The sequence below is a fragment of the Octopus bimaculoides genome, chromosome 3 (assembly GCF_001194135.2).
Source record: "Octopus bimaculoides isolate UCB-OBI-ISO-001 chromosome 3, ASM119413v2, whole genome shotgun sequence".
Classification (NCBI taxonomy): domain Eukaryota; kingdom Metazoa; phylum Mollusca; class Cephalopoda; order Octopoda; family Octopodidae; genus Octopus; species Octopus bimaculoides.
The window spans coordinates 125,569,646-125,581,899 of record NC_068983.1 but is presented as its reverse complement, the minus strand read 5'-3'; the positions used below and the strand labels follow the sequence as shown (position 1 = coordinate 125,581,899).

Genomic DNA, 12,254 nt, shown 5'->3' with positions numbered 1-12,254 from the left:
TATATATATATATATATATTTGGGCTTGCGTGTGTGTGTCTGTGTCAGTGTGTGTACGTATGTGTGTGTCTGTGTCTCTGTGTTTGCGTGTGTGTGTGTGCGCGTGTGTAAGCGTGCGTGTGTGTATGTGCATAAATAAATACATACATGTTAAAAGTAAAAAGACATCTCTTCGTTATACCATTTTATGTATGTGGAAACTACTCACGATCACTGCACCCAATCAGATTTAAGCCTGCACAAGGCACATCTACTAAATACTAGGTTAAGTAATTATACGTATCGAAAGACATAATTTTTCTTCTAGAACTAAATATTACAAAATGATTGCATCTATTTCTTTTTGAGATGTTTGCCTTATATAATCATTTTCGTAAACTCTAAATATTCACATATGTTTTTTTTTAAGAGATTGCAAGCGATAAGATATTTCTGATGAAGTGAACATTATATCACCGCCAGATAATAGACTATCAATGTTGTTGCTGATTATGTTGAAGAGCGGCTACACACCTGTAAATTACAAGCTAGATTCATAATACTCAAAGGACATATATTTTGGATTATGTTATCCCAGACGGCATTAAAAATGTGCATAACTATCATTCGTGCGTTTTACGTCCCAGGGCATGATAACAAAAATGATAATTATTCGTGATAACAATACATATTTTCATTCTGAATAATACGAGATTTATACTGAAAGGACAGTAAATGATGGTTAAGTTTTTGTGTTTTTCCTACTATTATTATATGACATAAGGGTGACTAACTGACAGAATCGTTAACATGTCGGGCAAAATACCTAATGGCATTTCGTTCAGGCTCCAAATTCCGCTAAAGTCGAATCTGCCTTTCATCCCTTTCGGGCTCGTTAAAATAAGTACAATGTGAACACTGGGGTCGATGTAATTGATTTGTTCCCTCTACCGAAATTGCTAGCTTAGTACCAAAATTTGGAATTATCATTATAATACATACGAGGAGGTACTGAAAAGTACCTGAGTTGGGTAAAAGAAAATACAGGATGATCAGTTAATTATGATTTTATTCAGTATATTCCCTTCACAGATTCACACACTTATTTCAGTAGTCCTTCAGGTTCTCTAAGTCCTGCAATAGAACCAAGAATGTTGGACCTTTAGCGATACCCTTAAAATCAGGACCTTTTCAGCACCACCTCGTATATCGTACAAATAGCTCTTATTGGTATGTAGACTTTCCGTCTATACAAAAGTACTATTGAAATATTGTGGAACAGAAGCTTAAACAAAATCTCGAAATGTCTTTAAAATTTGAAGACCTGAACAATTTTGCCCACTATTTCACAATTCCTTACACTTCCTCTTTGTCATCAATTTTTATTTCCGAAGAATGGCTTTCAATTAATCGAAGAGGCGCGTCGGAGTGCGCCACATCTGGACTTTACCTCGAATGAGGGAGAAACTGACAAACCAAAATTTTCCAATTGTCCGATTTGCTACCGAAGATGCGTACGGTCGTAACGTTTGTCAGAGTCTTGTACATCTTTCTTCCTCAAGACTTCTATGTGTTTTATCTTTCTTACAATATCTGAATTCACTACTCCCTGTTCTCGGTGCAACCACTTTACAGAAAATATTCCCCTAAGCAATCTCATTGCTTTCGGCGCCCATCGCTGGTTTGTAATTTAGACTATTGAAAAATGTTGTAAACCTGAATTTTTTTTTCTTGTTTCATGAACATATTATCATGTTAACACCTGTCACCAAATCGGGGAAAAATCGTGACTTCTTTCGCTTGAAACGTGTTCACCAGAGTCAAGAAAACTTCTATACTTCTCACATTTCGAACTGTTGCCATGTGCTGATTATACCCACTTTGCACACCCTTTTTGATGTCAAATCTTCTCATTCTTTGTAATGGACTCTGACGGTACAGAAAGCTCACAATTTTTTAGTTGTGTCTCCGCGGGAATCATTTCGTCCTCTTGCTAGGAATCCCAGGCAGCTGAATTCTCCTATTGCGTAGTTTGTCTACAATGCTGCTTTCCCCTTCTTTAAACTCCATTCATTTATTTACAATAACGTTTTCGATTGTATCATGTCCTTCTGCGTAGATGAACACCCACTCTCCCCGCATGTGAAGAGAACAATGATTATAGTAGAAGAGATTCTCTTTGAATAACCTATGGCAGTTAATAAAAAAGCTATGCCCATTTACGAATTACCCCCGACATAAAACCGTGATATACCAGTGTCCGGATCTATAACAACTACTGCAAAATTTGGACTATAGCAAAATTCTAACACAATATTCTTTGAACTTCTTTCTATCAATTCCGAGTGTAGGTTCTATAATACATACGTTGCAATTGAAAAACACTGTGCTTAACATTTGAGCGCTGAACACTTTACTTTACATGCTACCTAGGGAAATAAAACAAAATATATGTCTCTCTCTTAGCTAAAGTGATATCGACCAATAGAGTAAATTTATAAAAACTGCTCCTGCTTTTGAGGCAAGATTACTAAAATATGTTAAAACATTAGATTCCTCGAAGTACATTAGACATAATTTTATTTAGTAGTTTTCATCTTAATTCCAAACTAATTTGTTAACTAACTGTTAGCGAGACCGTTCACTATTTTGATTTATTACATCCGTTAATGGTTCGCAGTTGTAAGCTAATTAGTAGAGTGACGATTCACTGTTTTTAATTGTTATTGGAGTGATCGTTCACAACATTATAGTAATTATTTACGTGTATTATGCGAATCTTTCGTTGATTTAAATTAATGACTTCATATTTGGGGTTTTTTTTTTCTATGATAGACTTTTTGCGGAGTAGAAGCAATAGACAATATATACACTAAACGTAGCGTATCAGCTAACAAAAATTGAAATTAATCAGTGTAGACAAGACGAAATTTGTGATTTAAATTTAATAAATGCATGATCATAGACAGTTTTTATAATACTTGTTTAATGCTAATATTTGTGAAGGCGCTTGGCTTTGTGATTAGCGAAATCGGCTCACGGTCGAACGTCGGCAGTTCGATTCCAAGCAACGCGTTGTGTCTTTGAACTATGCACTTCATTTCACATTGCTCCAGTCATGAGCTGTCATTCAAAGGGCTAGCCTTGTCACATTCCGTGTCAAGATAAATTTCTCCGAGAATTGTGTTAAGGGTATGTGTGTCTGTGGAGTTCTCTGTCACTTACAAGTTAATTTCACGAGCAAGTTACTTCATTGATTGGATCATCTGGAACCCTCGTCGTCGTAACCGACTGAGTGCCAGTTATTTACCGCTAACATTTGATATCCGATATTTTCAAATATATAAACGCATGTCTTAGAATCATTATATCTGTTTATCTCTTCGAGGTTTTTTTGTCAGTATTGCTCAATGAGAAAAATATAAGACACCCAAAAGACTGGAAATGTGAGCATATAGAGTTATATTAATATATTAGCTGTACTTCGACTTGCAGTTTAGTCTAGAGTATATAACAATGTGCTATGTTAATATCATCATTAAGACTGATGGTAAAGACTAAATAAACTGAACTGAAATAGATATATTGAATCACTTGTGTTTATTGTGAACTATACCCGATTGGATACGCTCATGTAAATATTTGCAATAGTGATGATATATACATCCATTAATAAAGAACTGATTTATTTGAAAACCTCAAGCAAGACGAATCAGTCATGATATTAGAACAACGAATATATCCGAATCCCCTTGTTATTCACTATATTAATGCAACATTTACGCTTGGGAAAGTATCACATGCACTCTGATGTGATCACTTACATGAAAATCGCGCACATTTTCGTACATAATGTCTCGTAAAAAATTCCTTGGATTAATATAGATTTTGATATAGCTAGCGTGCATATAGTCACACGATCCTGTTACATATGTTGTGTGAAGTGATAAAAAATTACAGCTAGTTCTGTTTCTTGCTAATACTGGTAGTAATATCTATATAAAATGGAAAACAATCAAGACGTTCAGAAGTGGATAACTATGATCCAACATTTCATGCTGTTATAGGAAATCAAAAACTTGGGAATCCGTTACATTACTATAAATATATTCATGACGCCGCGAGCATTTTTACATCCTCAACTCCGCACACGCATATAGTCAAAATCTCTCTCGCTGCATCCTTTTGTGTATATATAAATAGATAGATAGATAGATAGATAGATAGATACATACATACATACATACATACATACATTCATACATACATACATACATATATAAACATACATACATACATATACGAGAGGGTACCCAAAAGAAATCGACATTTAGGATTATTAATCTATTCAGTTAGTTTTAAATGTTTACTTTTTTATTCCCCATTTGAAACAATGCATCAGTCCAGACTCGTTTTCCACCATTCCAGACAGTGGTGGAAATCTTGCAAAGTGATGTCATGTAACGTCACCGTCGTTTTTTCTTAACCTCTTCCACATCTGTAAATTCCGTTGTGCCAGCTTTCGTCACAAGTAACGACCTTTGAAAACGAGGTCAGGATCAATTTCCAACTGTTCTTTCATTTCATAACACGCTTCCGTGATTAAGAGAGGCATACATGTTACGGCAACTGGTTTCATTCGAAAGTCCTCACCCAAAATTCGTTTATAGAAACTCCAGGACACATCAGCCATATCAACAAGTCCGTGAAATTTTGCGTGACGGTCATACAAGATCAGTTCAGGAATTTTCATGATGTTTTCATATGTTCTGGGGGATAACGGTCACCCTGAAGGAGTTTGTCTTCAAACGACATGTCACCATTCCTAAAGCGTGAAAACCACTCGCAAACTTGTGTTTTGCTTATGCCAGCATCCTTGTTAGCCGTTTGAAGCAAGACACCTGTTTCGACCACCGTTTTCCGCATCAGTTAACAGTTCCGTTGTTTCAGCCATCCCAAAATTCAATGGGGGTAGAAGCGCTTCACGACAAAGACGCGCCATTGGTAGTACGACGTTACCGGACGAGGTCGATCGGCATACTCATACTGAAGGTCGCATCAGATGGCTTCTAGAAGTGGAATCCTATATATACATACAAATAAGAATAAAGCGATAGCTCTGGCCGGTTAATATGGTAACCCAGCGTTTCGAATGTAATTCTCGATTGATGATCTGGCGATTGTGTGGTGAAATCTCGATGCACAGCGCCACATTTCCGCAGGTGACATTCGTTATAGGTCTTCCAGATCGCGCATTGTCTTCCAGAGGCGTTCTTCCTATTTCGAAGTGCCCATGCCATGCGAAAAGTTGTGTACGACGCATTGCCTCGTCGCTGAAAGCTTGCCAAAGCACGCTCAATGCTTCTGTAGCAGACTTCTCACGTTTAAACCAAAATTTCGCGTTGGTTCTGTGTTGCTGTCCATGACAAACCTCAAATTACAACAACACGGGATCAGATAAAACAAATTTCACAACCTGCGAAGTAAACATAACGATGTCACTCGGCACACTGTCTCATAAAGTTCATTCCTAACTCTCACTGAGTATGTAATCGTCTGTTGTCATCTGATGGCGCGCTACAAAACTATTCCGGGAATTTTTTTATACCACCTCGTATGTTCGACAATAATATGGTTGATATATAATTGAAATAAGATCCATTAATAATAAAATGCAATAAAAATCATATTCATAAATTAAGATGTGTATTTCGATAACAGATTTTGATTCTGTCAAACTGTCATCCAGACACTCAATCATTTTGCCTGAAGCAACAGTACTAAATTTTTATTCTAAATATGTTTTACGAATCTTATTAACTTCCATGTACGGATTTGGGTCAGCCTTGTTTTGTTTAGATTATAGCTTTGTTCCTTTAAATAAGAAATAGCATTGTGGGAGGGACTTTGCAATATTATTGTAATTGGTCTGTGTTAGTACACTACGCATGCAAGGTAGCAGGCTGGCAGTTTAGTTAACCCGACGGCCAAAATGTTCAGTGGCATTTAATCCGTTCTTACATTTTGAAGTCAAATTCCATTACAGTCGATTTTGCCTTTCAACTATTGGTGAGTCTATAACATAAGTACCAGTTTAGCACTGGGGTCGATGTAATCGACTTGCCCTTCCAGCTTTTATATATAAAACTGTGATTACAGTTGAAGCAAATAGCACTCTTCGTCTCTCAACGGAATAATTAGCATTTTTTTTTATCGCTCATTTTCCAGCAGTTTAAAGTAACTATATATAGTCATTTAACGATATCCATACACATGCCTCAGTATTGCTTATGGCCAGTAGTGAAACTAACAATATGATATAAGAATACATGTAGGGAGTAAATATATATATTAAAAAAAGGAAAGGAGATAAAAGAATACATATGAGAAACAGGTATGAACTTGTACACAATGTTCATTTTCTAATATAAGGCATGGTGTATTTCCCCTCATCTCATGCTTAGTTAGTATTGTGAGGTATTGAATTATATCATCTCGTGTATGTATTATAAAGAAATTATATGCATGCCATACTATATTTTCCTCTATTGATATGAAATTATTTATTATATACATATACAGCGTGCGATAGGTAAATTGTCGCCATTTCATAATTTTATTTCGCGCATAGTTTGTTTCTGATTTTGTCGACTACAAAGTATAGGAGGGTCAGTTGGGCACCGTGTGTGAGAAAAACAGTACCATAACGCAATTCGCTCAGCAGGAAATTCGGAAATGACACGCCGTTCTGCTTGGCATTGGCGCCGGAAGTGCCAATACGAATATTTCAGAGTGTTTGGCTGTCAACCGGAGCACAGTGCAGATGATTCGGAGAAAGTTGTATGAGTCTAATGGTTTTTATGAAGGTGCAGCAACTAGAAAAACTCACTCGGATCGTTCTGATGAGAAAAGATGTACTGGATATTTTTGTGAGATTCAGGCTACGATTGACAACGATCCCTCCAAGCCAATTAGGTCACCAGGGGCATGGGAGTGTCTGATTTTCTTATCAAGCGGGTAGTGCATGAAGACATTCGTTATTCATAATACAAAATGAGAAAGGGCCAATTTTTATCCCAGGCCATTAAGGACAAGAGGAAAGATCGCGCTACGACGATTTTGGGAAAACACAAGCATCTCGTCCAACTGAACATGCTTTGGCTTTTCTCAGACTAGGAAAATGTCTGGCAGGATCAGATGGTGAACACGCAGAACAATCGTTGGCTTGCTGTGCCCCCACAACATGTACCGAAAGTGCAAAAAATCAAACATCCAGTAAACATCATGGTGTTTGGAGTGCTCACTAGAGATGGCTATGTTATGCCTCCATTCATCTTCCAACACGGTCTCAGACTCAACTCGGAGGTGTACATCATGTGCCTGCATGAAGTAGTGTTGCCCTGGGTCAAGAGAGTCGCTATTAGAAGACACTACATGTGGTAACAGGTATCTACACCATGCCGCACAAGCAGGAGAATGCAGTCACGGCTGTCAGACAATTTCTGGGACTACATCAACTCTAACATCAGGCCACCTATCTCTCCAGACTACAGCCTCTTAATTATTATGTATGTGGCGCAGTTGGGCAAGTAACCAAAACAACTTGTAACAACAAAGATAGACTGACGGCAAGAATTGCAGTAGTATTCACCAGCTGAAACAAGGAGACCGTCCTGAAGGTTTGAAGGAGATTCCAATGTTGTCTGGAGGCCGTGGTTGAGGCCAATTACGATTTTATTGAATAAATTTACTCTTTAATATTTCAAGATATTTTCTATGTAATTTTGGTAAATATGTCAGTTAAAATGAGATGTCAGTGTTATTTTGACTTTTGCTCAATTGAGTCGAAAACGTATTCACTGCAGCTGTGTATATACGCGGCATATTCATTAAAGATTTCCGCTGACCCTCTTCCCAGTAACTGAGATAAACAAAACTTGGCATAATTATTATACCTTTGCTACATAGGCACCACCAATGGTGACACCCTTCTCCCATCGATTTATGCAACTGCGAAGCCCGCGTATTTAGAAGTCGGTAGGTTGCACCTGGAGCTAAGACATTACCTCGGAAATAGGTTCATTATCATTCGAAAAGTCCTTCCCCTTCAAAAAAGACTTCATGGTCGGAGAGAGGTGGGAGTCAGATGATGTGAGGTCTGGAGAGTAAAGAGGACATGAAAGATTTCATAGCCTCTGGAGTATGCTTTCATTTGGGCAACTTGCGCATTGTGAACTTGACCGTGAACGTTGAGGACGCAGACGATTTTGGTCAGCATGCCACGCCTCTTTGCTTTGATGGCATCCTGCAATTTCTGTAGCGGAGAAGCATTATATGCCCCGTTAATTGCGGTGTCATTTTCCAGAAAATCCATCATCACTATTCTGCACTGGCCCAAAAGACGGTGAGCATCACATTGTCTGCTGAGGGTTGGATACGAGACTTCTTTGGTGGTTGTGAGTTATCATGCGTCCATTCCTTCGACTGGACTTTAATCTCAGGATCATAGTAATGGACGCATGTTTCATCCCGTTTGAAAAGGCGTCCTCGTTTCCTTGGCACACTGCCAAAAGTGCCCGGGAGCGACTTACTCGTTTCTACTTCTGAAAAGGGGTGAGCATCCGAGGAATCATCGTGCAGACAACTTCCACATGGGAAAATGGTCATGAATGATTATTTGCTCGGACCCAACACTTATCTTCACGTTTTGGGCTAGTTGTCGAATAGTTATGAGGCGATCCTCCAAAATGGCAGCTTCCAGTTTATGGTTGGTGTCGTCATCAGCAATAGAATGATGTGGTTGTCTGGAAATAGGAGCAGTTTCCACCGATGTCCGACCACATTTGAACTGATAATGCCAGTACTTGACTGCGTCGAATGATGGTGCATCATCACCGTAGACGTCCATCATCTCATTAAATATCTCCTTTGGTGTACGACCTTTTACGTCTAAGAACTTGATCACTGATCTGCAGCCAACTGCCTCCATTATAACACCTTAGTCCACTGTCCTCTGATTACTTGCCCTCTGTCGTCTGGATTACTTGTCCCAACTGTGGTCAGCACAGAGCGTCAAATTGGTAGCAGAAATTAAGGCAATTTAGTGCCACTACACAAAGAAAATTGATTCGGTAAAACAGATGAGCTATTGAGAGATAGTACGAAAACTGAAGCTCTGCTCCCGGAATAGCAGGCGAGATGGGTATGCAGTGATATACATATGGAACAGCCTAGAAAGTTTTGCTCACAACTTTGGAATTAAAAACTAGATCAATCACCAAACTGGACGGGACTACATACTACCAAAGATACCATCTTATTCATCTCAGATAAGGACCAAGTATTGTAACAGCTTGGGTTTCATGAGACCACAACTGTTTAACAACCTGCCAAGGAGCATAAGAGGTGTAGAGTTGGAAACGTTCAAAAGGAACCTGAACAAATTTCTCTCTGGAATTCCAGATGAGCCCACATCACGACAGGAAGAACAAAGAAGGGCAGCTTCGGCCATTGCGCTTCGTCACGAAAAGCAGTACCGAAAGGAAACCCAAAATCACATAAAGGCCGTGCTCTAGCATACCTCCAGCCATATATATGGATGCTCGCTACCGTCTTCTGCAGTTTAGGGTAATCCAATGTACTTGTTATTTTACAAGTTGAATTTTGTGCTTCGTCTATGCGCATAAGTATTGACTGAGAAGTTGTATGTGCGACGGAAAGTAGATATGTTGTATTAATATTCATACTTATCTACTTTATCATTCCGTCATGTTTATACATTACCTGTTAAAAGATAACTGTCAACTGCATTGTTTCCCGTGCAACAATTGATATATAACGTACATAATACACGAAGCAAATACTTAACATATGACAAGAGGCTTCTGATGGCATTCACGTCGTTTTTGTTGAAATATGATCAGTAGTATTTGATTATTTCAGTTCTTATTATGTAGTTAAAGATCAAAGGGAAACTATCAATTTATCTCTAGATAAATTTACAAATATTTGTAACGCTATACTTGTTTACTTGTTCGGAGAATTCTAATCTTTTTGTGTTTCATTTCGCAGCTGCACATGTTAGTAGATTATTTTCTTATGCTTTATCAAATGTCGAATAAAAATATCTTGTAGTCGTTTGCTCATCTGTACATGGCAAATACAGTGAGGCGTTACTGATGACAACTGTAGCTCACTCCCCTGTATGTGCAATATACAGTGAAGAATGCGTATATGGAGTTCAAATATCACATCTAAGAACAAACTTCCGGATGACTGATAAATTAATTTAAAGCATGATACACAACATCACAGTAAACGATAACAATTGTAAAGGTAAGTGAAAATATGAAAGTAACATTGGAGGAGAATTGTTAGAAGATGAAACCAAATAAGAATGATGACGCTCCAATAATGGTTAAGTATAGAGGATATTAGAATTTGTGAACAACATTGACAAAGTATATACTTATCTAGCCTCAAGCCCTCTTTCTTCTTTCTTTCTTTCTCTCTCTCTCTCTCTCTCTCTCTCTCACACACACATTCTCTCTCTCTCTCTCTCTTTCATACACAGACATACAGATACACACAAATACACATACATACACGCACACACACACATGTGTGTGTGTAAGAGTTTGTGAATCCAACCAACTAATGGATAATATCTATCCAATATGGTGCTGATAGAATACCCAATTATTAACACTCAAGTGTTTTTTTATAGCATGGCAATTACACGACTGAATGTAATAAAATGGGCGAGGGTAAAAAGTTGTTTTACGGCAATAAGAAAATGGATGGGGATCAAGAGGTGGTATTCTTCTACTTTTAGGCATTTTATTATGTCTATTTATTTATTTTCTAAAAAAAAACATTATAATAATATACATACCTGTATAACAGATTATGCTTTACATTTATAAAAATACCAGTAATTATTAAAATATATAAAGTAGAACATAGAAAGTAGAATAGCTTCTTACTGCTGTTTCAGCCAAGAGGTCACAGTACCCCACATTAATTCCATCCCTTCGGTGAACTGAAGTATTTGGTAGATAAAATTAAAGTACTTGGGTGTGCCCCTGGGCTTCGTCAGAGAGTTTAGAGAGTCCATAAGGTTAAGTTACAACTCTAACTGCATACATATATACACACTTTAACATATACATATAGATATACATAAATACATATCGATATGTATATGTATATATACACATGTTCATGCATACAATGGAATCAATAATTAATATTATTAGGTGTATTATATTATATTAGATAAAGTATAAACAGAAAAAAGAGAAAAGTATCAAAAGAGAAATAATAGTGGAATTTAAATAATCAATCTAGCTTATGAACATTGTAGTTTTGTAGGAATGAAAAGGTACATAAATGAGGAATACGCACGAACACATACACACACACACCTACACACACACACACACACACACACATGGATATTTACGTACACGCATACCCATAGGCACGTACATTTTTCATGTGTTGAGAAGGGAGGATTACTGTAGTAGTTCGTATTTTTCTTTTAATATAATTACAATTATAATCATGCATAAACATATATATATATATATGTGTGTGTGTGTGTGTGTGTGTGTGTATGTGTGTGTGTATGTATGTGTGTGTGTGTGTGTGTATATATATATATATATATATATATATATATATAAACGTGCGATATGTATTCTATTGAGGGCTTGAGATAAAGTTCCACAATACGTGGGTTAGAGTTTATATTAATATTTGTGATATTAGTCGGTACTAAAAGTATCAAATTCCTGGGTATTAATTGAGGTACGTTCTTATTTCCCAATACATTTTATTTATCGAGATGCTGAAAACCTTCGAGTAATGCAGAAGGGGTTATGGTCAGTCGCGTAAACTAATTGGTCATCGATTGTTTTGAAAGCCATGATTTCTTATGGTTCGTTAATACACATGTTCTTGGTACTCCGTCGCTTACGACATCGAGGGTTCTAGTTGATCCGATCCACGGAACAGCCTGCTCGTGAAATTAACGTGCAAGTGGCTGAGCACTCCACAGACACGTGTGCCCATAACGTAGTTCTCGGGGATATTCAGCGTGACACAGTGTGACAAGGCTGGCCCTTTGAATTACAGGCACAAGAGAAACAGGAAGTAAGAGTGAGAGAAAGTTGTGCTGAAAGAGTACAGCAGGGTTCGCCACCATCCCCTGCCGCAGCCTCGTGGAGCTTTAGGTGTTTTCGCTCTATAAACACTCACAACGCTCGATCTGG

At 37.6% G+C, this 12,254-nt stretch overlaps 1 protein-coding gene across 2 annotated transcripts in view; it reads right to left on the bottom strand.

The window, feature by feature from the left end:
- Window positions 1–12,254, bottom strand: part of LOC106875338 (FMRFamide receptor-like) — a 558,102-nt gene that overhangs the window by 254,463 nt on the left and 291,385 nt on the right. The window lies entirely within an intron of this gene.